General features: G+C 40.7%; 1 long non-coding RNA gene across 1 annotated transcript in view; it reads right to left on the bottom strand.

The window, feature by feature from the left end:
- LOC140688810 (uncharacterized) overlaps positions 1 to 26,844 on the bottom strand; it is a 134,509-nt gene that overhangs the window by 29,218 nt on the left and 78,447 nt on the right. The window lies entirely within an intron of this gene.

The following is a 26,844-nucleotide window of genomic DNA, read 5'->3' as shown; positions in this document are numbered from 1 at the left end:
TTTTCCTTCTTCCCCACCTGACGGCTCCCTCCTGCATTCCTTTCAAGGTTTCTAACCTTGTCAAAGATGCCTCCCAAGAGCATAAAGCATCCGACACCATTTATATGTGCATGTAGTGGAGAATGCCACTGAAATGGAGTTTTTAAAAAAGATTAATAAAACCTGAAATGGAGCAATAGATATTTCAGTATTTGAGTGACAAGAGAAATGGATCTGTGTATGAATCAGAGCGAGATTCCTCTCCTGAGACACAATTCAATATACTGTATTGAAAAGGTATTATATTTAGGCTCAAGAAAGAGTGAGTTATGGTGACACCCGGAGAGCCTTCCTCCAGTAACCTACTTTTGTGAGTGTGAATCAACATGATATTAATAAATACATAAAGCAAAATCACAGCCTAAGTAACTCTTAAGTACACAGAGATCACAGTACAGGAGAAATAAGTAATGAAACTCAATTTCGCCACTAGAGTATTTCCCAGAGCCAAGCACAATTTTTAAAACACATGAATCTCTTTCCTTGCGCAAGCTAAGGATTGGGTTGAGTAAAATTGGCTAAACACACTCCCCAATTTGTCCCTTCTCAAACCACAGGGCAAGCTTACAGCTTGCAACTGGAAACAGCATAAAAAAGCAGGGTTTCTAGCAGGTAATTGAAATTTTGACTTAACTCACAGAATATTTTATTTATATTATATAAATATACTTTTCTATTGACAAATATCATATATTTATATATCTTTACTATTTCTATTACTAAAAGTAGTAACTTGTTTCATAAACAGTAATATTCATGTGAAGACACTCTCTAATACCACTAAACTCAAGATTATGACTACTAAATGTTCAAGTAGGAGTGTAATCTTTCAGACATTTTTCCATTTATATATACATATGCCTTCATGTTTATATATTTTTATACAAAAACAGGATCATAGTAGATGTTGCATGTAATCGTTTATTCCCTTAATATATAGTGGGTATTTTTCCACATTAGTAGTAGAGATGTACATTACCATTTCAATGTATTACATCATAGATTCATACCATATTTATAAAACCAATCTCTTAGCCATAAACACTTGAGATTCTTTACAGATGTTTTCTATCATAATCAATGCTTCCATAAACATCCTCACACATGTCTCTGTGTCCTGTCTTTTGAATTAAACATGACACTTGTATCTCACAAATACTGGAGAGAGCAGTTCTTCTGTAGTCCCCTTCACTGCTCGCCAAGGTTTTATTTGACAACTCTATCCCTGTATAATTCATGGAAACACATTGCTGGAACTTTATATCAGGCACACAGACACACACACCAACACATACACACATAATAAGATTCAGGAAAAAACAGGGCAGCATCTTTAAAAATGAAGGGCAGGCAGATGGCAATACAAAATACAAAAAGCAACTATTAAGGGCATTATATAAAACATGACACAGATTTAGCCTTAAAGACACTAAGTGATTATTCTGATGCTAAAAAAGGGCCAGAGCACTTACAGGACAACAGCTGACGGGGTCATTACTTAGAACTTCATGAAGATGTCACGTCCCTTCTCTTCTATCGTGAGCCCCTATGCATCGCCAGTGTTTGTTCAAAAGCCAAAGATGGAGATGAAATGTGAGAATAAAGAAGATGTGAAGGCAGAAGTGTGCAAAATACACCCGGGAAAAGACTGAGTAAATAACAACCTGAGTCCAAGATCCAGCTAAAAGGAATACCAGACAAAGGTGCGGAGAGACAGAGACCTGGGTAACTCCACACAGAGCAGCAGAGCAGAGAACGAAGCCAATAGTCAAATCAATGGAGACAGAGACACAAGAAAGGAAGTCTTCAGCATGAACTGACCATTGCAGCAAAACGGCATCTGTCTTGTCTATGATGATTCCATAAGCCAAGTTCATGTTCTAATTCTTAGCTCCATAATGTCTTACAGGTGCGACCAACGCTGAGGAAATGCAGTCCCCAGTGTATATGCATAACTGAGTTTATCATCAGAGGCAAGGGAAAGAGTGTTTCTTCCCTGAGCTGTAAGATGATGGGAGCTACTTCTCCCCTGCCTGTCCCCAAGGCTCTTAGACACTGCAGCTCAACGCACGGGTTCTGCCTGAAACCAGCGACTTCCTCTTGCACAACTGGTATCATCCCACAGCCAACCAGAGCCCCTTCCCCGTTATCTGAGTTAATTCATTCATTCATAGATAAGGCATTGGCCTCCTGAGTATTTTTAAATAAGCAAATGAGCAAAGTCTATAAGTCAGTTTAACCATCTGACCAAGCTTCCTATAGGTGTTTGAAAGGAGAAATAAATGCTCTTAGGTGACACTTTGACAAATATATCTTGCTCCTGGACCTGGTTATTCAGATTCTTGAGGGTGGGGTTTTATTAGTGTTGGAACCCATTTTTTAGGCACACTTCTCTGAAGTTATAATAGAGATTAACATCATGATTAAGTATACAAATATTCATTTCCTACCTCATTATATAGAGCACACATAATTCATAAAGCAAGATCAAACTGTGTTCTTATCACAATCCTTCACTGGGATTGTGATCAAATTTGCTGATGCTGAAATGGAAGTTGGCAGCCGTTAGGATGAGTATATTTCTTTATTATATATGGCAGCAGATAATGACAGCCCCAGAAAAGTGTGAATTGAAAGATGAGTTTCAATAGTTTCAGATGGTTCCCGAATAAGACAGTGAAATGTTTCATGATATTTAGTATTAGAATATCAATTGACATTCTTTCACGTCCTCTCTTTTGAAAGATGTTCCATTAATATAGATGATCATTTTACAAAACACTTTTAAAAAGAGATAACAATAAAGAAAAGAAGTGATTAATTATGTGAGATCTTCAATCAAGCTTATCCTTGATTGCTTTCATTGTAACCGAAGTAGAAAAATCCCATTAATATAGTGGTTCTGATTATTCAAAATGGTCGTATCTAGACTTAAATAAGGAAAGCAGCAGTAGGGAGAAGCAAAGTCTAGAAGGGAAAGAAAGAAAGAAGGAGAAACCATCCCTGTTAATGGGATGATCCACTTCAGGGCTGACAAATCAGGCCATTCACATCTTCCTTTCAATGGGATGGTCCCCAACTCACGGTCAAGTTCTTTAAGTTGACAAACAAAGGAGGGAATTAAGAAGTAAGTTTGGCCTCCTTTTTAACGTGTCTTAGATTTGCTAACTTGCTATTTTACTGCTCTCTAAGCAGAGTTAGCAGTACCAAGCAAACATATTCAAATTAGACAGCGGTGGAATCTGCTCAAGATGACACAGAACATTCACATGTTGATGCAAAAAAAACATTTTACTCCAAGCACACAGCAGTAATAGACAAAACACCTCAGGAAAAAAAAAAATCAAAAAGCTATCAACAAGTTCAAACCCAAGTAGAAGATCATGGTGACTGGATCTATGAAAACTCCACTACGACCAGTGAGAAGAAAATTCAAGCAGCCGATTCTATGAGGCGTGACTAGATTGACAACTAAGGAAGTTGGTCAAGGCAACATTAAATGATGGACACAGAAATCAACAAAGCGTGTTAGTAAACTGAATTATTAACTATAAAAATGATAGCTAATATTTCTGAGTTTTGTTTTTTTAGTTATAATAAGGTACTGGTCAACAAAAATAAAAAGGGAAAGGGTATAAAATAAATAATGAAAGTCTTTTTTGTATATTCAGGAAGAAGCTATAAACATATATTTCATAAAATAAGCAAATATGTCTATATAAACACATATAAATGCACACACACACATCCTATATATAGTTCAGTATGTACGTTATAAATTTAAGAGCAATTACTAGTAGAATAGAAACAAATTACAGAGCTTCCAAACTAGCAGAGAATAAAAAGAAATATAAAAATAGGGAAAATGTCTTTAATTCAACCAAAAGCAGAAAAGAATGAGCCAACAAAAAGAAAAGAACTTGAGCAGAACCCCCCAAAAATTATTATTATTATTAAAATAAATATAAAGCTAATAATGGATCTTTAGACATGCAGATATTATCAGGTTGAATTTTTTAACCCAGCTTCATGCTGTTTTAAAGACCCACATTGACAATAAGACACAGAAAACTTGAAAATAAAGGATAGAAAGATATTTCTTGCAAATAATAACCAAAAGGAAGCTGAAGTGACAACAATAAGAGCAAACAAAATAGAATTTAAGGAAAAATGATTCATAGGGATGTAGGTGGAACATTACATAATAACAAGAATGATACATCAAGAAGACAAACAATCAATTAATACAAACACCAGAATTTGAAATATACTTTTTTTAAACTGACATAATTGCAAAGAAAATTGACATATCCAAATTATTTGGGGAGAAAACACAGGTCAGTCAGAAACTAATAGTTCAAGCTTTTTAAAAAATAGCTTGTTGAAGATTGAACAACAAATCACCAAATTCACCAACCTCAGAGATGTATGTGTGTGTATGTGTTTACTTATACACACACACATATACCAAGAAAATATACTCTTTTCAAGTACACATAAGTACCCATGGAACAATTACAAAACTATCCATTTCCTAGGTCTCAGCGGAATTCTGAAAATACGTTTTAGGAAAATGATACCATTTAAATCATATAATTTGTCGTGATTACCTCAGAAATTAACAATTAAAAGGTTGTCAAATTAAAACTTGGAGATTTTTTAAGTCACTACTAAATGAATTGTGAATTAAAGAGAAAAGGACCATGGAAGTCAGGGAACCTTTGCAATAGGAGAGTGACAGCACTACACATCAATATCTATTGGATGAAGATAGAGTAATAAAGCAAGAAAAATTATTAGCACTCTGACACTCTTTTCCTGCCCACAGACCTCAAGGAGGATTACCATGGTGGATCAGAGAGTTCCAACAACATCGAATTTCAGAAGGGAAGATGGGACCTCAGTCTCTTTCCCCCTTGTGGCATCCTCAGTGGGGCCTCATTCACTCTGAATCGACCTTCTCTGCTTTAGCCTGGGTCCCCAGCAGCCGTGAGGATTTCCCTTATTCATGTGCAAAGGGAACTTCCTTTAAAACATGATTTGGGGCTTATGAAATCTAGGTTCGTTCAATATTTTCAACCATTGGCTGGGAGAGTATAGCTTGGGGTAGAGTGTGTGCTTAGCATGCATGAGGTCCTGGGTTCAATCCCCAGTACCTCCATTTAAAAAAAAAAAATTCATACATAAATAAGCCCTATTACCTCCCCCCAAAAATAAATAAATAAATGGATAAATGAACAAATAAACCTAATTACCACCCTCCCCCAATAAAAAGGGAAAAAAATAACATCCTCCTAGCATTAGGGAGCCATAAATAGTGTTATTATCTACCAGCTGTGAAGTAAGCAAGGAATTATACTGAAATACAAAAGGTCCCCCTTGTCCTAAGGCACCTAGAGCCTAGATGAGGAGTTAAGGCCAACCTAGGACAGACAGACTCTCCACCTACAGCACACGCTGTGCTGTTGAACATGGGATTGTGGAATCCCGTCAGATTTGGGAGGGGGTCATGACAAGGTGCAGTGATAGCTGAGAGGTGCGGGGATGGGACCCTCAAGGGCAGGGGACAGGGAGTCAGCCAGGCAGACGGGGAGGAGGCACTCTGGGCCAGGGTGCTCTAGGGAACCACGTGAGGGCTGGAAAACACAGGCTTCCCAATGGGACACACAGCAGGCCCCCTGAGCTGGTACTGTGATTGCAGGTTTCTGTGTGCTTCCAGTAGATATGTCTGGAAACTGAGGCCAAGCCAGCAACAAGATCAGTAGTTGGGGGTGGTGGGGGGTCCTAAATGTTTGTCTGAGGGTCTGGACACTGATCTCCAGGCAACAGACACCTACTGAAGGTTCTAGTGAGGAAAAATGCCACAGTTGAATTCATTCCAGAAAATCACATTTGGAAACAGCCTGCAGGGAGAAAAGACAGTCCTTGAAGCAGAAAGAAGAGCTAGACGTGTAAACAAATTCCTCAGTTTGTCAGATGAGGAAACTGAGACAGGGCTCCAAGGACTTGCCTCCTGCATCACAGACAGCAGAGCAAGAACTAACAATCGAGACAGCTAATCCACCACCTCAGGCGTTTGTTCCTCTGCACTATGCCCTCTGGGAATTATCTTCGTGAAAAATTAAACCACATGAAGTTTGTGTCCAAGCCCTACAACTTTCTCCAAGTATCACAGTATATATTATCCTCCACCACCATTGCCACCCCCACCTCCTCCCTCTCCTCCCAGCTCAAGTCACGGCACCTTGAAGTTTCTTCTCAGCCCTCCAAAATTCTCTGCAGAAAGAGGCTTTGAAAACTGATTTCTTTGAAGGTACCAATATCTAATAAAATGTTGATGAATAACTTCTCTCTGAGGTGCCTCTTTTAAAAATGTAACACCGAGAAATGCTGCTCTCAATGAAAACATCAAGAAGACATGTTCTGGTGAAGCAGAGTCCTCCTGAAGAGACTGAGAAGCGGTCACATGGTGAGGCGTCCTATCATAACCATCCTCATTTGCAGAAAATGGTTCCAGAACAAAATTTACACTGCACTGTCCTATCAGTATGGGAGACGGGGCAACGCTGGAGAAGGGAGAGGAACGAGAAGAGAGTTTGCAGCCCACAGGGAGTGCTGGGGGGGTCAGGCTGTGAAAGTAACTTACAAGCATCACGAGGCGTTCTGCAGCCACGAAGTGCGGCAGGAACAAGCCTCCTGAGTCTTTGGAAATTGTTCCCCCATAAAGAAGAAGTACTTGGTTTTTTCAGAGCAAATAAAGGCAAACCATCTTCAGGTTGAGGGGGAGATTTACCCTAGAAAGAACAGGGGTTCAGTCTACACACAGATGATCCCTTATTTTGGTGATCAGCAAAGGGAAAGTACCCCAAAATACGGGTTAGCCAGCAAGAAATGACATGCATGGAATGATTCTATCTATAAACTGGTCAAATCCCGCTATAGGAAAGATCATTTTGCTGAAAACTCAGTATAAATATTTGCCATCATTCTGTGCATTGTCCAGCCCCCCACCCCAAAATCAGCACAATTTTCATCTGAGCAGCCCTTATCATATTAGTATAGATTTCTCTTCCATCTCAGACACTTCCAAGAAGGAGATTCAGAAAAATTAAGACCTGGTAGAAAAAGGAGAAGTCACAATCCCCGTTCCCCAGGCTTTAAAGACGGCCTGGGTGCCAAGCTCTGCGGCTCACCTCGTCCAGCACGTGTCGTGGCTATAAGACAATGAGTCAAATTCATGGGCGGACAGAATTGGCGTATGCCTTCTTCTTTAACTCTGGGGTTACCAACAGGCTCCCAACCCCCCAGGTATTTCTCCCCCTATTATGTTACTGCCTAAAACACCACTGTACCTAATAGCGAACCCAGCCATGTCCCCGATTTGTGATAAACCTACCAAGGGTCAACTTTCTGGCCAACGACCTTTGGAAAATTTTAAGGGCTCCTAGTCTATAAAAATTCTTCATCTCCAGTTAAAAACCCTAATAGTGTCCTTTAACCTAATTCAACAGCTCAAGAAAGTAATAGAGTAACGTTGCTTGGCTGAATCAATACTGCATTAAAGAACGGTGCTATCTTTGAGAAGTTATGAATACAAAACAGCTCGATGATGTATTAGTGTCATTGCCTGCTGTCCCTTTCAGTTTGCTTGCATCACTGAGGACGAGCAGAAAGGAACCCTTCTCGTGTTTGGATTTGTCAGCAAGATCCCGTTCGTATTCCATCCTTCCTTGTGTTTTACATCTTCCGTTCAAAGCACTGCAGGTACCAGAGAAGCAAGCAACCCAAGTGTCAGAACGACCACGGAAGCTGATTTAGTGTTTGCTAGTACGTTCTAGCAGAGTTCATGTCTTAAAAATCATTTCATAACGTGTTTATCAAAGAAGGTGAATTATTCCTGCCACTCTTTCCTTGCTTTGCGATCCAGGAAGTCACAAAGCAATTTTTTTCAAGGTCACTTGGCACAAATTTAAATATATACAGTTTTCAAAAATTAAGCTTTTTAAAGGACCCGTGTCATTGATAGGTAACAGATACAACAAATCAATTAGGAAGAGACAAACTCCTAAATGGAAATTACAATGCCCTGTGGTGATGCAGGCTTATTAAAATAGCCATTCTCTTCCAGTGTGGCTGGGTAGCAAATGGGCCAACCCTTTCTGGAAAACAGTTTGGTAACTTCGTATCAAAATTCTTAAAAATGTTTTGCCCAATGATAAAACAATTCCACATCTAGTTTACTCAGAAAAGGAGAAAAAAAATTCAGACATAGTTAAAAATGCTGGTATGTCATCTCTGAAAGTATGAATTAGATCATTGGATTCCCGGGAAATTAGACATTATGTTAGTAATCAATGATAAGACGTTGTCCAGAGCGGGCACTACAGCTCACTATCCAGCACAATATCCGACACATAGTGAAAACCCAAAAAGTATTTGTGGACTGATGAAGTACATAAGTGAATGTTCATTTTAAAAACCAGTGCTACGCAAAATGGGGTCCACCAGTTGGCAATCCGAGCCTCTCCTGGGAGCTTGTCGGAAACGCACATTTGGGGGCCCCACCACACCTACCAATTCATAACCTCTGGGGGTGGCACTGAGGAAACTGTATTTTAATAAGCCCTCTAAGCTGATTCTGATGCAGACAAAGATTTGTGCAGCACCAGGCAAGAATCCTATGCGATCTTCAAAGATCGGAATCTCTCAGCTTCGTTCTATTTTTAACAACCTTTTTCTCCTCTGTCTCTACCACCAGAGTAAGCAATTCGATCCTCCCAACAGGAGGAGCCTCGTTCACCTTTTTAAGCCCAGATTCCTCTGGAAACCAAATACAGAAAGAAGCTGAAAGTTATGGAAGACTTAACAATTTTCCTTGTCAAATTTTATTAGGATCCTGCCAGGGGTTGTGATGCAAAGTCTGCAAATTCTGGGGACAGTCAGAACTGTGTTGAAATTCTGGCTGGACTACTTACTAATCTGGCATATTGAACAAATCATTTGACTTCTTTGAGTTTTGCAATTTCTTCAGCTGTAGAGTGGGGCTAACGATACCTATGTGCTGGTGTTTTAGAGTTGCCACTGAATAAATATAAAGTCTATAAAGCTCCTTGAATAGCCAAATTAAAGCCTCAAAAAATATCAATCTCCTTTCCTTAGATCAGTGCTGATTTCCTTAAGATGCTGTGTCTACACTTTGTAAGCAGGAAGTTAAGGAAAGACATAGCTTACCATTTTGGGTACTTAACACAGTTAAGTATGTGTTTGACACATGCTCGGTTATTCATAAACACTCAATGATTGATTGATTGATGGATGTGATGAGTCAGACTGAAGCCAGGTTAAAGAATGCAGTCCTTTGAACCTCACTGCACTGTATTAAACCACTTGGGAGAAAAGAGGTATTCTTAAGCCTGTTACCACTGAAAGAAAAATGCCTGTGAATGTGGCAAAACTCACACTCCTTACCCTGCACTGCTCTCCTCCAGGCCCTGTGCTCCCTTCCTCTAAAGGAGATCAGGTCCCCTCAGACATCGGGCAGGCTGCCTTCAACGCAGAAAACCCCTGGGAGATACTGACCAAGCCATACTAGGAGAGCACACATGGCTTCCAGGGGTCTCTCCAAGGGGTGAAGGGAAGTGTGGGAAACACTCGAAAGATAGAAACTAGAGGAATTTGGGGGGTTTTTCTTCCAAACTGGCAACACAAAATGAAAAGATGACATTATGAGGCCAATTTGAACATGAGGCAGGAAAAAAAAAATCTATCAGAATAAGGCACTGAATCCTTCTTTGGGGACTCATCGCAAGGTAGAAGTTTCTGTGGAGAATTTTGCCTTCAATATAATAAACCCACTCTCCTACACTGCTGGGGGGAATGCAGTTTGGTGCAGCCATTATGGAAAACAGTGTAGAGGTTCCTCAAAAAACTAAAAATAGACCTACCGTATGATCCTGCAATCCCACTTCTGGGTGTATATCCAGAGGGAACTTTAATTTGAAAAGATATATGCACCCCAATGTTCACAGCAGCACTATTTACAATAGCCAAGACATGGAAACAACCTAAATGTTCACTGACATGTGACCAGATAAAGAAGCTGTGGTACATTTATACAATGGAATACTACTCAGCCATTAAAAAGAATAAAATAATGCCATTTGCAGCAACATAGATGGACCTGGAGATCATCATTCTAAGTGAAATAAGCCAGAAAGAGAAAGAAAAATACCATATGATATCACTCATATGTGGAATCTTTAGGGAAAAAAAAAGAGGACACTAATGAACTCATCTATAAAACAGAAACAGATTTGCAGACATAACAAACACTTATGGTTACCCAGGGAGAAAGAGGGGGAAAGGGATAAACTGGGAGTTCAAGATTTGCAGATACAAACTACTATATATAAAACAGATAAACAGTAAGTTTCTACTTTAGAGTACAGGGAACTATATTCAATGTCTTGTAGTAACCTTTAATAAAAAAAGAATATGAAAACTAATATATGTATGTATATGCATGACTGGGATATTATGCTGTGCACCAGAAATTGACACACTGTAGCTGACTATACTTCAATAAATATAATAATAACAACAACAATAACAATAATAATAATAATAAACCTTCCCCTTGCAACCTAACTCCTGAGAGAAGAAACACTTGCGCACACACTCCTAGAGAATGCCTGACAGGAGATGAGAGCAGATGGACAGATTGTTAAGTACTTACTGTCTTCCTGGCACTACAGGAGTGCTTCGGAAAAACAGGTGTAAGCGAGACCTGGGCCTTGCCATGAAGGAGCTTATAGACCAATAGGCAGGCAGATAAACACGCAAATGAAATGAAGAATTACAGTCACCTTTATGGAGGTTGGGTGAGGATACAGGAAGTGCCCTGAAATAGAGAGTGTCAAGTCCAGTAATGGTGGAGGAGGGGAGATGCTTAATGGTTTATCTCAGGATAAATCTCTAAAGCTGAGCAGGTGCTCTGAAGCCTTGCTTCTCAAAGTGTGGTCCAGGGACCAGCAGCATGACATGGGAGTTTGCTAGAAAGGCAAAACTCAGGCCTTTCCCCAGATCTTACTGAATCAGAATTCATTCTCATATTCTACCAGAATTCCCAGAAAATTCGTGGGCACATCAACCTTTGAGAAGGGCTAGTCCTAAGCAGTTTTCAAGGACTGGTAAAGACAGGAAACTGACTGTAGTAGGTTGATAAATTGAGATGAGGAATCAAGGCAGTGTAGGCCAAGAATTTAAAACTGGGGTCAGAAATCCAAATTCAGCTCACCTATGTACTTTATTAAGACTGTACAGTGTTTTTTTTTTCAATTGTTAAAATAATTTTCATCCTTTATTCTTTTTTTCTAATTGAGGTATAAGTGACACGTAACATTATATTAGTTTCAGGTGTCTGATATAAGGATTCAATATTTATATATATTGCAAAATGATCCCCACAGTAAGTCTAGTTAATGTCCAACACCATACATAGTTTCAATTTTTTTCCCTGATTAGACTGTATAGTGTTTTAAACACTGATAAATTTCTAATAGAAATCCAGATTTCTGGATTTTCTTAGGAAAAAAATCAGATGTTTTGGACAAACTGGACCCCCATTCCCAAATGACAGCAAAGGGCAGAATAGAGTGTCTATTTCTGACAAAAATGAGCCCACAATGACCCTACCTTCCACCCTCCTCACTCACTGTCATTATTACCCCTCTGGGCGCCAATAGACATTTGAAACCATGACGTTTGAGGTGGGAATCAACTCTGCTGAGCAAGAAGGGAGAGTAATGGGACAGAAGTTAAAGTGGAGTGCGGAGTTGATGAAGGCATTCTTTCTTTGAAGACGTTTTAGGCTGTGAAGGAAATACCAATTGAAAAAGAGACGGTGGGGACGTGGGAGGGAGAAGGATAAGGACCATTATTCTGGAGGAAAAAAGAAAAAAGGAGATCTTATCAAGAACACAGAAGGGCTGAGCCTACCTCTCCCTCTGAGGCAGGAGGGAAGACAATGAGGTGGTTCAGGTGTGATTTTTCATGTTCTTAACAGAAGGCTAAAGAGTTTCTGCCTGAGAACACCATCCTCTCTAAGCAATCGGAGTCAAGACAATCTACTAAAAAATGTGACAATGAGTGTGCATATGTCCATGAATGACTGAAAAATTTGGCTGAATACTGGAATTTGACACAACATTGTAAAATGACTATAAATCAATAAAAAATGTTAAAAAAAAAAAAAGACGATCTACTAAACATGAAACAGCGGGACCTGGAAATTCAGAAGAGTGGTGAGCACTTAGGAGAGCAACCCACTGTGGGCAATGGGAACAGGAAATCACTGAGGTATCAAGGTGAAGTTTCAAGTGGTCCTGGGAACCCGGCTGAGAGGCAAGTTCTGCAACAGGGCAGTGTGCGGGGATTCCTCCTTCCAGCTGCAGTGAGCATCCCAGGACTGAGAAAGCGCGTATTTAGATGGACCTCTGTCTGCAGGCTGAATACAGGTCAGGCAGGTACAGAGGCGGGGGGTGTTGAGAAGAATGGCTGAAATGACCTGCCATGGACTCCTGGCTACCAGCAAAGCAAACTCTGAAAGCCATAGTAAATTCGGAGGAGAAAGAGGAACCAGAGGAGCCAGGGGTCCAGCAACTCAAGAAATAAAGGGTTTAAAGGGTCAGCCAGAAGTCACTGGTGGAGCCAGGATTTGAACTCAGGGCGTTTGTCTCCAAAAATCTTTCTGCTCTAACCCTCCATCTTTGTGAGTCACACAGAAATACAAGGATACGTCTCCAGTTGTCTGACAGGTGGGGTCTATTTGCCCTGGAATTCCTGGTGGGAAGATGATACAGGAAGTCATCTGTAGGCAAAGAAGTTGTTGCTTTCACGTCTGTTGCCTTCTCTGTTTCCTTCTTATTCCTCATTTTCCTGTGTCAGCTGTTTTTTGTATTCTGTTAAAGCCTTCAAAGTAAGGCAAGAGCAGGGATATTTATATACCAGCATCTCTAAACCTGCCGGTTCAAAAGAGGACAAGTGAATAACCGTTACACAAGTTCTGTGCGTTGTCCAAGAGGCAGGGCTGTCAACACTGAGGTTCCTGGCTTCAGATCACCACTTTTCTAATTGCAGAAGACTCTCTTGTACGTCTCGCAGATTCATTAAACTACCATGATGATGATGATGATAGCCACTATTTCTACTCTTCCTGTTAACATTGAAACATTTGAGACTTCAGAATGGAAATATTACAAATACTACCTGGATAGTGGGCCCACCAAAAATCCAAGAATAAGTGATTTTAAATATGTATTTAAACCCATCTGGTACCAGTGATTATTATTGTCATTAAAACTCTTGCTTGGTTTGCTGCTTCTTTTTCCAAGTGATTTTCTCATGCTTTATTTTGCTTCATTTCACTCTCATAAGTGATTAACAAATGTCAGTGCTATATACACATTATACCCTCAATCATCCAATAACTGCAAATATAATAAATTCAGATTTGGAAGGAGTGTGATCTCCAACATGTATGAGTTTGAAATGGTAACACAGCAATCTCTCACTATGTGGGGAGTTGTTAAACTCTGCTTTAGCATGTGAGGAAAAATCTGTAATTGAGGAAGGCGAGAAAGAAGCAGAGAGAAAGAGAATGTTAAACAACAGGCTGTACCCATTCCAGAAAGCCCATTTCCTCTACCTACATTTAGGCAACAGAGAGAGGAAAGCCATTCAGGAGTCTATAAACCCATCCCTCTGACAACTGCAGAGGTATTTTGCAGAAGATAATCACGGTGTTTGCAAATTATTGGCATTCAAGAAGTCTCCGCTCTGCTGTAGACAATTCTGTGGCATGACCAAAAGGAGTAAAGATAGCTGACCCTAAAGGCATGTGTTTGGTCAGGTCTGTAGTAAAGTCACATCCATCACTGAACTCACCTACGAGCTTTATGTAGTTGCATAAAAACAGCCCAGGATATGCTGTAATTAGTAAATCAGTGTTGACTTTAAAAAAAAAAAAGTTTCATTCACTGAAGACCAGGAAGTATCAATATGAAATATATAAGCGAGGGATGATAAATTATTAGGATGAAAAGGGGGTTCTGGTCTACCTAGATATTTCTCAGCCATCTGACAGCTTTCCATTCATAACCTAGTGAGAGCATTGTTTTGGGCATTCTGGCCCATGAAAGGACTTCAGTGCATTCATACGCCTTCTAGAATGAAAGCAGATTGAATGATGTCTGAATTGATCTACGTCTAAGTACTAACTGACATAAATTGATCGTAGTCTAAGTTTAGCCGATTTCAAAATGTGCAGTTTATTAAAATGGATTCCATTCCTTTTAACTAATTCTCTCACTGTTTTACTATGCGCTCCATTTTAAAGCAAACGTCTTCAAATGTTCATTAAAAATAATTAGACAATATTTGTTATATTATCTTCATTTTTTTGTATTTTTAAGGTTGAACCAAATGACTCATGTCGACATTCCTAGCCCCTTTCCTTGGTGTCCCCCAAGTGAATGGGTTCCTTTTAATGTTGACTGACAAGCAACTTGATTTTGATGGCTTTGGATGAGCCACCTCCTCCCCTGGACTCTGTGCTATAAAGTCAGAATGGATGTAAAATGCAAGTCCTGCACACAGAGGGCTTACAGCGCAGCACTAGAAATAAACTAATTCTACAAACATGAGCACAGATGGGCAGGGTTTCTGCTGGCCCCTCCCACATAGTTCCATCTGTGCGCTGTGAACCCAGAAGTACTCACCATTAACTCAGAAGGCTGAGCTACGACAAGGCTCCATGGCTATGCTCACACTGTAGACTCTGTCAGAAAGAACCTCACTTTCCCACAGACTCCTTTATCAATTCTATTTGTAACACTGGCAACTATAGGCATTGCCTTATCTATGAAGCCATTTTTTGATTCATAATTAAAGAAATGACTGCTCTGTCCTCTCTTCCTCTATTACATCCTATCGTGGCTTCTGTCAGAGCACCCAGGGTTATGGGCTAACACCTTCAGAATCCACAGAAAGCAAATCCAAGGATGTGTTATGGAGCTGCCCACCACTACAGGTAGTTGGTGCTCCATTCTCTAGAATCTTCTGGAAACATTTATGAAATACACTCCAGAACTGTCTACCTGGGATACAAAGGAGGGAAGCATTTATCCATGGGTTTCTGTCCTCCGTTGTTCATGGGTGACCCTCCAGGCATGGACTCAGCCACATTTCATGTAGCATGTATGTGAACACCGAGCAGAAGTTCTCCTTGATATCAACTGATCTACAGGGAAGGAAGCAAGAGTTATGCAGATAGAGTACAACGCAAGACACTATCAGGTTGTTCCTAGAGGAAACCAGTCAAAATTCTGCGAGGACGGGTCACCACAGCAGTGCCTGGAGTAAGCAGCGGGGCTGAGAACGTGACACACAAAATCACAATCCTGATTATGGGTAATTTATCAAATGTTCCCCAGCTTGTCACACAGTTCACCAGAATAGTTCTGATATAGCTCATGACAGAAAGTACTATAATCTAAAAGAAGAAAACACTCATATCCAGCATACAAATTTTCTATATCCACTACATTTTTCTAGCTAAAATGTGCTGCTTTGACTCCACCTAATCTTTTTCAGACTCCAACCTTTTGACGTTCACATCGTATTTTCTAAGAAATATTTGGTGAGGACCCACATTCCCATCTCTTTTGTAAACACAATGAATGAAACCACTTTTAATATCTTTCCTGTATCTCTTGTACAACAATATGGCTTAAAAGCTAACACAGCCAAGCCGAGGGCACATTGCAAGTCCCAACTGGAAATGTCCATCTTGCTTTCTAAGACGTCTCATATTCTTCATCTGTCTTAATCTATTTTCCTCCCAACTCCCTCCTTCCCAGCTCCACGAAGAAATTTTCATAAATTGGCCCATTAATCCAATTCCTTGGAAGTTAGATTTGGGCAAGAGATAATCGTTTCCTAAAAAATAATATGGTGCCTTAGAGTCAGTTCCTAAACCTAAAAATGTTAGTCTTAAATGAGCAGGACCCAAGCAAGGATTTGGAGACTCGTTTCCTCAAGTCACTGGCTCACCCTGAATGCAAGAATTTCTTAAATCGTGCCTGGATTGAAGATGAAAGGAGCACCCATGGAGGAATAAAGTATGGACCAAAGTGTTCACATCTGGCTCCACCCTCTTGAGAACACCTACTCCTGGAGAGACGATGCAAGCGGTTCAAAACCAGGCTAGGAGGATTCCTCAGATAAAATTCTCAACCTTTGCTGGAAAATACATTGCCAGATGTCTTCCTTCTACTCCCGCACTCCCCAAATTGATCAAAGCTTCAATATAAATAAAAGGAAAGTGGTAGGGAGGAAGGAAATGTCTCCTGCTGGGAAACAGACCCGTCAATGATCTTGACGAAGTAAACCAGTGTTTTTCTTAATTAACGGACATCCAACCCTTCTAGAAACCATTTAGAAGCAGGAGGCAGAGTCGGGCTCATTTTTTTCTTTTAAAAGCTAAGAATTGTTATACCTGCATGAAACGTGTTTTAGGAGATTCCTAGTAGGTCCATGAGAGAGTACGTTTATTCCTCAGTCTTCATACCGAACATTCTCAATCACCTAGATAACATGTGTGTTGCCGTGTAAGTCCAAACGCACCACCGCTTCTCTCCCACATTCAGGAAGTGCGAGGAAACCAGTGGGTAAAGTTACTGGCCTCACTAAAGTGGGGAATTAGTGAAGACAATGGATGGACAGGGATGCTTCTAAAAGCCTCTTTAAAACAAAATAAAAGTACCTTATTAGTATTGCTAAGACCAACTGAAGTTGGCAGAGATGAGAAATACTTTCCTGTATCCTACAGGGGAATAAGCTTGGTTGACATAATACTTACGTTGAGTTCCTGCCTTTCTAACTTTAATATGCACCAGGTGGAAGGAAGGGAGGGAGAAGGGAAGGAGGGAAGAAGGGAGGAAGTAGCATGGTACAATTTGATGAATTTTGATAGCTGTTTACACCCATGAAACCACCATGTGGTCATCTGTTTGTAAGCAAGTTTAAGGTACCATGGTAATGGGCTACGAAACTCAAAGTCTTCAATGGAGAGCCAAGCTCATAGGAAGGACTGTGCACTGCAGCATGAACCAGCTCATTCCCTCATCTCTCTTCTGCTCCCAAGAGGACAAGTGAAATTAATTATCCACACCGAGGCTTCTAAAGCAGAAGCAAATTTACTTGCAGTATGTGAGACAAAAAAGGACACAGATTTGATCCCTGGACCCAAAAGAGGCTATGGCCCTGAATCCTCCAAGGTGAGGATGTGGATGGTGGCAGATGCAGTGATAATGGCTCCTCCTAGCCCACAGAGTGGCCATGCTGGTGTCCCACCTCGTGACTCCTACCCTGAGGAGACCCTAGGGTTGTATCTCAGGGAGGTACTGAGACTGGAAAGATGTCAAAGTCAGCAAGGGCAGTCCTGGGTGTACCATCTAGGAGTCAGTCCTTTTCTTCCATCCTTAGGGTAAATAAAAAAGGGTAGCAACTAAAATTTATAAATTCTCACGTGTGAAAAGCCCAGTACTAATTGCTTTATATGCTTTGCCTTATTTAAATATGGCAATAATCCTATCAAGGAGGTACCATAATTACATGCCTTACAGAGTGTGCTTATCACCCTCATTTTGTAGATAAGAAAACTCCGTGTGAAAGAGGTTAAGGCAATGGCCCAGAGTTATACTGCTGATAAAGGCAGTGTCAATACTCACACTCTGTCCTTTGACAAAAACAGTCCTCTTCACGGACAGAGTCTGATGTCCTAGGTGTCAGAAAGGCTTACTGTAAAAAGACATTCTAACAAATTGAAGTGAGAGCTACTTGGCATCCAGCTTGAGGGCTAGGAGTCTGCAACCAATGTATCCTTCCTCCCCTTAACTACCCTAGATGGTGCTTTTACTGCTCGCTCGGACCCTGCACTCCTTTGATGTTAGATTCTTTTAGACTTCAGGGTTTGGTAAACAAAGCTGGAACTCCCTGTTTCCCGTGGGAGAGCCTGAACACAAGCCCGGACTCCAATGGGATTTAAAATGCCAATGGGCCAGTGCGTGTCAAGGTCTCATGACATGACCCCGTGATACATTTTTTAATAACACTTCCAACTCTTACAAGGGTAGAGGGAAAGCCCCATTTGCAGGCTCATTTCTGGCAACCGGCTCAAGTTCTCTTCTCTGAGCTGTTACCCGGGCATCATATCGCCTATGCTCATTATTGCCACTGGGAGACTGCAGATGCTGAAGGTGGCGAATGTGTTGCTGGTGGTGACCCTATTTTTAAGTCTTAAGTCTGACAATCAATGTGATTTAAACAGATAAATATTGTGTGTGCATACATATTATACCACATAAAAGTAGCTAAAAATACATTATATAGATAGACATAGGCGTAGACATGGAGACATAGACACAGTCGGAGACACAGACATACACATACACATATATAGTCACACAACACACACAGCCATAGGCATAGACATACACAGACATAGACCTTGATGTCGATATAGACACGGACAGGTATTGTCCCAGCTCACGGTCTCCAGGTCAGGTTACCTGCACTTCCTAAACTTCCTAAACTGGAAAGTGGAAACTGTGGTAATCATGATACTAAGAGGGCTTAAAAATGGAGATTCTTGGAGTTTAATCAGAGTAAACTCCATTGGCACCCTTGGCTGTCTCAAACCCGCCCCGCTGTTCAGTCTGCACCCTGTGTGACATCCTGCATTCCTTTCTGTCTCAGGACACGTGTTAGACTGCTATGCTTAGGATACAGATGTGGTCCAAGTATTTGCTTGATCAATGTGACTTAAACATTACCTTTGTCTTAGATGTTTTGATGCTAAATGTTGGATAAGACATTACTACTCTGGGTATCAGCCCTGGAGCCAAGATAACAGAAGCAGAACCCTGATCCAGAGAGGACATATTTAATGCACTGATTGGCTATGGCAAACATGTTAATATCTCAAGGACCTAGGGATAAAATTCTGAGCAAAACCCTACATATAATAATGGAATTATTTATCCTTTTCTCTGTCATACTAATGGCTCCCATTATTAGCTATGAGCTATGGGATAATGTGATCATTGGGAGAAGGTGAATTAGAAGGAGATAGATAAAGAGAGATCTGTTCTACGGAAATAAGGATTTCCAACACTAATGCTCCACAGGAGGCATTCAGGTCATCTAATGGGGACAACTGGTACCCAACTCCAATTATCAGTGACCTAAGGGACTTCAGCCTCATATTGTCAGATCATCCAACTTTTTCAAAAGGCACAAATCAAAATTTATGTGGGAAATCTCCAAGTTTTTAAATACAGGCAGCAGTCTAAAACTTTTTTTAAATAATGTGAGGACCAAATACTTATGTCAGCAAGCCAGCACAGCCTGGCACCACCAATTCCAACCTATCATATCAATTGTTATAAAGGATTCCCTGAACTGGGTGAGAAGGGATGTCTGTGTGCATTTTGGGGGAATAAAGGTCTCATGTGCTTCAAGTAAAACTGCCTCTTTCTCCCAGTTAAACTGCAGGAATCAGGACTATTGAAGGGGTTCCTGGTACCAATTTCAACCAATGCCTCCTTGTTCTATCGAGGGTCAGGAGAGATCCCGCCACAAGACACCAAACAGGACCTGGCGCATAACAGTGAATTCTACAAACGTGTGTCTGGTTCCTTCTTTGAGCTATTATTTCACTTCCCAATCAACCTCTGAAAGAGTCACTCATCGATGCCGACCATGAAGACTTAAATCTCTCTCTGGAAAGAAAATTGTGGCTTGACCGGTAAACCAATTTATGATGGTGGCTTTGAGGTGAGAGTTCTACATGTGATTAGAAAATTAGCAAGACGGCTTTTCATTGGACCAATAAACACTAGAACTCAGCCTGCAACTGCAGACACTTTGCCAGCAACAAGGGGAGAGCTGTGCCCAGAACTTCTTGATACCGTTTCCTGTATTTTAAAAGAAGTACAACTTCCTTGCGAAATGCCAGTCATCTCATGCAGAAAATGTTCCTGGCCCCCTTATCCTTTCACAAGGCTAGCTACTAATTATACGTTCTGTCAGTATCAAACCACTTCACGGAGCTTGTTCTAGGTGACTTAGCATCTGAGCAGAAGTATCTGCAGTGTCTTGGGTTAGTGGCAGCAAAATGAGGAACCACCTCCAGGGGCAATCGAAGATGGGGCCATAGCAAATGTTAGTACAGACAGGTACTCAAAGTCTAAAATATTTTGAACCCAGGATAAGATTCTGAGGACAAAGATCAGAGAGACAGAGATTTCGATTGTTTTTCCAAAACTGAAATGGTTCTGGTTGGTTTCTTATTTCCTTGTGTTTAGATCAAATTCTCTGAAATTATAAAAAATGGTATGCCTGCCATAGCCCTGTGTCATTCAGGAAAACCTGCAATTTGCTTTTAGCTCTTATTTCCATTTAAAGTTGAATCATTTTATCCTATGAGAATTTGTATCAAAAAAAAAATAGAAACCCATCTTCATGACTGCCAGAGAGGTAATAAAACCAGAGGAAAAACAGGATGGAAAGCTACTCCCAATGAATAATTCTTTTGACAGGCCCCCCACAATGGAGACATTGGGTGGATTTAACTTGACATCCTTTCCTTTTAATTGCAGGTGAACGAGCTCTATGAGGAGCACATGTGGTAGGTACCTAACAGCTAAATGCCATCAACTCTTTGTAAATGTGCTGAACCCAATCTCTGCCTACTGATGTGTCATCCTATAAGCAGCTGAAAATATACCTGCTTCTAAGTCAGAGGTTGACATTGTAAGCCAGGGTACAAGGACGGCTGCAGCCAGTAGCACATCTCGGCTTCATAGGACCGTGGAAGTCCCCGGCTTTTGGTGCACGTAGGACGAGAGCGCACATGTAAAATCGAAGTCCACAATAAGGCTAACTGTTTCACGTCTTTGGCAATACATCTGATCTATTTTGAGTACAGTAGGTCCTAGGAAATACTTCCTACTGCTCACTAATGTCTACAAAGTAATTTCTGCCCAATTTTGCTACTGAAGACATTCTCTTGGGAGTCATAGGAGACTCAGCGATCCCCAAATTGAAAAACCTTTTCTGGTCTTGACTTTCATTGGCTTCTGTCTCAGATTTGACTCTGTTGCTCATTTCTTCCTTTCTGAGAGTCCCTCTTTCCCTGGCTTCCTGAATATTACTAGTTTAATTTTTTTTCTCTCTTTGACCATTTATTCTTTGTCTTCTGCTGACTCCTCCTATGACAACCTACACATGTTGTGCCATCAGTCTTACAACAATAACAATAGCTGACATTCATCGATCTTAATAAATTGCATCTCATTCAATCCTCACATCCACACAGTGAGGTAGATGTTATTACCCCCATTATGTAGATATGAAAACTGAGGCTTGAAGGTTAAACGCCCAAGGACACAAAATAAGATGGAGAACCATGTTTTTAACCCATGTCCATCTGACCTCTGAGCTCACTTTCGTAACCTCTATCCTATAATGCCTCTTTTTTATTTCTCTTCTTAAGGCACACAAGCACTTCACCTACTACCTCTCTGTGATTTCCAAATTTCATTTTCTCCTACCACAGATTCCCAACGTATCAAGTCTGCTTTCTACACGCCCAGCACCTTCATTAGACATCCTCATCTTCCTCAACTGAATAACAAAATTGAGTTCATTCTCTCTCCCCAAACTCCCTGCCTCCCAATTTCTGCTAACAGTATCTACCCAATGAGGCAGTTTGGTGAAATATGCTCGAGAAATTTTTGGGTTTTTTACAGGAAGGGTCCGATCAAAACTACTTAATTATATGAAAGAAACAATCAGAATGGTACTCTAGCCAGTAAGCCAGTTGTTGGCTGTTTATTGAACTCAGGATGGACCTAGAAAGCACTGAACTAATTCCAATTCAAATAAGCAGGGGTCTTTATGCCCAGAATGAGAGAGAACAAAGAAATATATAAATTGAGGAGGTCTACCCTCAACCCCTACAAATCAGGAAGCCTTACGCAGCACCTCTCCAGGAGGAAACCTATGGAGGTCAGCTAAGAGACCACTAAGTTTGGGAATGGAACTGGTTAAACAGCCATTCATCTTGTAGCATTCTCCCCAGGTTGGACAAAAATGACAGTCATGCAACCAAGGATGTTTATGAGCAAATCCTCTATGAGGCTGACAGCCATGGCTCTCAAGACAGAAGCTAGAGTTGGCTTGGACGACTTAAAAAATTTTTAAACAAATCCTTGCATCTAAAAATGCTTTGTAATGTATATTGACTTAATCTAGTTACCCAACCACCCTGGAAAGCACTTTGCAGCATGTATTAAAGCCCATTAAAAATGTTCAGATTTTTTAAGGTAGTTAATCTCCTTCTGAGGACTTACAAATGATGTTGACTAAGAGGGGAAATACATACACATAGTCTAGATGTCTTGGCCACCTATTTAATGATACTGAAAACTGGGAAATAACCTAAATGGTCACAAGGAGGGAATGCTTAATTAAACAGGGCAAGATACTCAACTGGGAAGCTGTTAAAAATACAACTTGACAGGAAGAGTTTGCAAAATGTTTTTCAAAACTAAGATTTGAGATGTGAAAAGAGTAATACAAAGTTGTATCTGTGGCCTAATCAAAACTGCATCAAAAGTGTAATTTATATGAAGAATATGAAAAAACAATTTTATCTGTCATGGCAGAATTGTAGGTGTTTTTAAATTTAATTTTTATTTTCATTCATGTTGTTATTAGGTTGTACAACAAATCGTCATTTTTTAAATGACTGGTGTTCACTCTATAGATACACAGCCCCAGAAGAGTTACAGGGAGCTGACCTCTCCCCAGCCCTCCTCCCAGACTTCCCAATGCCATTTCACATTGCTGCTTGGCACACAATTGATTTAGCTCTAACAAGGCGGGCTAGTCCCTGAGGTCATCAGAACAAAGTAACCAGAAAATGGAAGGATGACATTTTATAATGAGACTGCAAAATGGCTGAAAGATGATTTTTCACTCCCACGCAGGCATTTCCTACCCCGTCTATTACTTATCATTAACCAATATCACTTGGATTCAGCCATTAATCTGCCCTGTGCCCTTGGACAAGGTATCCACCTTCTGTTTCCTTGTCTACCATGCACGTGAGCAAGTGCACATGCAGATACACGTGTTGATCTTTAAGGTCCTAATCTAGCCTTCTGTAATTGCCCTGCCATCTTCATGAGAACAGAATATAGAGTTCTGGAGGGAGAATACATTGGCACAACCTTTCCTGAGGAGGTGTTGGCAATATACATATCAAGAGCCTTAAAAGTGCCCATACTCTTTGACATAGTAATTCCATCTCTGGATTTTTTTTTCCCTAAGGAAATCATCAGAAATGCCCACACAGATCTGTCAACTAGGAAATTTGCCTTATGCATAAATGACAAAAAAAAATCAAGACAAATGCCAAGCAGATAGGAATTGGTTAAGGATCTCCTCTGCAGACAGATGATATATTTTGAAATCATCAGAAAATACGTTTTAAAGGAATGTTTAATGACATAAGCAGAATGTTTAGCATAAAATAGTAAGTAAAAGAGCAGGTGGCTACAATCATTTGATAGATAGATGATAGATGGATGGATGGATAGATAGATAGAGATAGATAGATAATAGGTAGATTTATACATATATACGCATACAGAGAGAGAGAAAGTGAGGGAGAGAAAAGGAGAAAAAGAGACTAGTTTTATATCAGATTTGCTACTAATTACCATGCATATGAACCTTGAAAGTTGCTTAGCTTCTCTGTGCCTCCATTTTCTCACTGGAAAAGTGAAATAACAGTACTTATCTGATCGAACTATTTTGAGAATTGAGTTAATAATTCAAAGCTCTTCATCATCACCCAGCCTCCACCAAGCACACACTCTATATTGGCTGGGTCCTCAAATGAGATAAGAGGAAAGAAACTGTAACAAAATCCTTTCATCTCCATGCCCTTAAAGCATTTTCACACATCCATTAGATTCAGGTCTCACAACAACTCTAAAGAGTGATTAGACAAAGTTTCCCATTTCTAGGTTTCAGGTGAAGAGACTCAAACACAAAAGTATCCTAATTAACCCCGTGGTAACAAATAAGTCAGTGGCAGGACTGGGAGTAAACTCTCTCTTTTATTCTTCCTTTCTAGCGCTCCTGCTATTATTTAAGAAATACTAAATATACAATTTGAATTTTTTTACCATGTGCATATTTTACCTGACCAAAAAAATGTTAACTTTGATATTTTAAATTTTTCTCAAATGAAAGAACGTTAAGGGAATACGGCCATCTCATTAAAGGGAAGGAATCGACTCTGTTTCCCATTCTCTGCCAACTTGCCAGCCGCCCAGCAGTGAAAGCATCAAAGCCACCTACTACCTGACAGTCTCCCCAGGTGTGCACGACTGCTGTTCAGTCCCAAGCACACAGTTCCTGTCTAACTGCTCACTCCTTGCAGAGGCACGAGGAAGGTAGTGCTGGGACAGACTGGAGAGACTGCTTCAGTCCCACAAATCCTGGGTAGACCATTTCAGAGAACTTGAGATGGGAAGACAGGACAGGATTCTCCACTCTTGGTGGCCATCTAGGGACATGTGAAAATGACAGAAGTTTCTACTTGCTGCTCATGTTGCAAGTTACCTAAAAATCCCACTGAGTCTACCATATCTTAGACTAGAGATTTTGCTCGATGTATTGAGAACTGATCCAATTTGCTTGGTGCAGAAGTAAAAGCCTGAGTGTGGAGCAATAGAAAAGGAAAAGTAAGCCTGAACTTTGACAACGTCAGGTACAAGCAGGGGTCCTAACTTTGGCTGGATAACAACACAGCTTTCTGCATAGGAGACGTTTGGGAAGCATCTCCCTAGCAGATTCAGTGTGTCAGTTGGGAGTCCGCTGTAGATTCGGCTCTTCCATATGTGCACAGAGTGGTGTGAAGTAATCCACTCACCTCTCTGTGTCACATGCACCATCCAAAATATCAGGCTATTCCAATGATCCTCTAAGCAGATCAACGGACAATGTAGAAGATCCCTACAGAATTCAAAGTTCTAACGGAGAGACCACCTAAAACCTATGCTGCAATAAAATACCACTTCAAATGGAGGAAAATAACAAAGAAGCATCTTGTCCTCGATTCATGCAAATCTGCTGCTGATGCCAAGGCTGCTAAGTAGAATAATAGCGTGTCTGACTCACTGTCGCAAAATGTAAAATGCAAGAGAAAAAAGCGGAGGCAGAAAAGGCAAGAATCATTACCTTCAAACTCAAAAAGAATTGGACTCATAAATTCCTCTTCTTCTGCCATCCATCAAGGATTAAAATACTTTCAGCTCATTGCTCAACCACCTCAACGTGCTTAATGCTGTACAGGGGAAGAGCTTGAAATCCAGCAGCTAACGCCCACGTTCGTCTTGGAGTGTGAACGGGAAGAAGGAGAGAGGGTCATTTATTTGGTTTAAGAAAAAAGTCTATTCTCTTGACTTCAAATTTCTTCCAGGAACATAGAGAAGGTACAGGTATAAAATATATGTTAAAAAGCAAATGTCGATTCAAATGGTAAAAAGCAAAATCGTAGCCCAGCAGGCACATGACAGAAGCTCCTTTTACAGTCTCCTCAATTCAGTTAACAGCCTCCAACCCCCTGGGTGTCACTGTGACGACATCACACCCTCATCCCTGCGTCCAGAAGTCAGCAGGTGCTTCAAGGCTCTCCTCTCCACTCCCTCTTCTGCCCCCACACCGAGCCCCAACGGCCTGGGCTCAAGCTTTCATCTCTCAGGCTCCAGCCGTCCAACCAGCTGCTCAAGTGTCATCTTCTGTACAACTGAGTCAGCTCCTTGAGTATAAATATTTGTGGGTTCCCATTTATCACCTTCCCTTGTTACAAGCCACTGGCATGTGAACAGACACAAACCTTAAGACTTGCTTTCTTGGCCCCCAGTTGTCTCCCCAATTTTTCTTTTACTAGTTTCTAGCATTTAGTATCATGAGAGCTCACATTTTAAAAATGAGATTTTTAGCCTTCTCCCTGAAAATTGGGATATCTGGCAGCAGGGATTCATAGACTAGAAAAATCATCGGTGGGAATGAAGTCTCAGCTACCTTCCTTGGAAGGGTTCTTCCTCCCCAGGCTTCCACAGTCACTACTTCATCCATGTTGCTCTTTTACATTTCCTTCCTGATCTCTGTGTGCAATCTGTGACCTATGACCCACAGGGTCAAACTCTTCATTGTGATTTCCCAAGCCCTTCACAATATTGTTCCAACTTCAACGTGCCAGGTCTGATTTCCACCCACTCTACTCTCATAAACACCTGCCATCACACAGCCTCCCCCATCACAGAGCATGCCCTCATTGTCAAGTAGGCTTTTATTCGGAGTATCCTCCCTAACCTTGCTTTGCCTTGTAAAATCCATTACCCAGGCACTATGAATCAACTCAAATGATATCACCTCTTGACTGTCTTCCCTAATTGCTTCTACTGGAATTCTCATCACCTCCATTTTCATAACATTGCTAGAGCACTTGCCAAGATGTTTTTAAAACGTTAAGGGTCAGTGTCCCTGAACTTTGTCGGGGATGGTGTTGCATCATATTCTCTACATGGAATCCAGCGTAGGCATGGCCAACAGCGGATGTTCCATAAACATGTGTTCAAATAAAAGCAGACCCCAAGGACCATG

This window comes from Vicugna pacos, chromosome 1 (assembly GCF_048564905.1).
Source record: "Vicugna pacos chromosome 1, VicPac4, whole genome shotgun sequence".
Classification (NCBI taxonomy): Eukaryota; Metazoa; Chordata; class Mammalia; order Artiodactyla; family Camelidae; genus Vicugna; species Vicugna pacos.
Note: the sequence above shows the minus strand (reverse complement) of the source record. Positions and strands in the feature narration are given on the sequence as shown.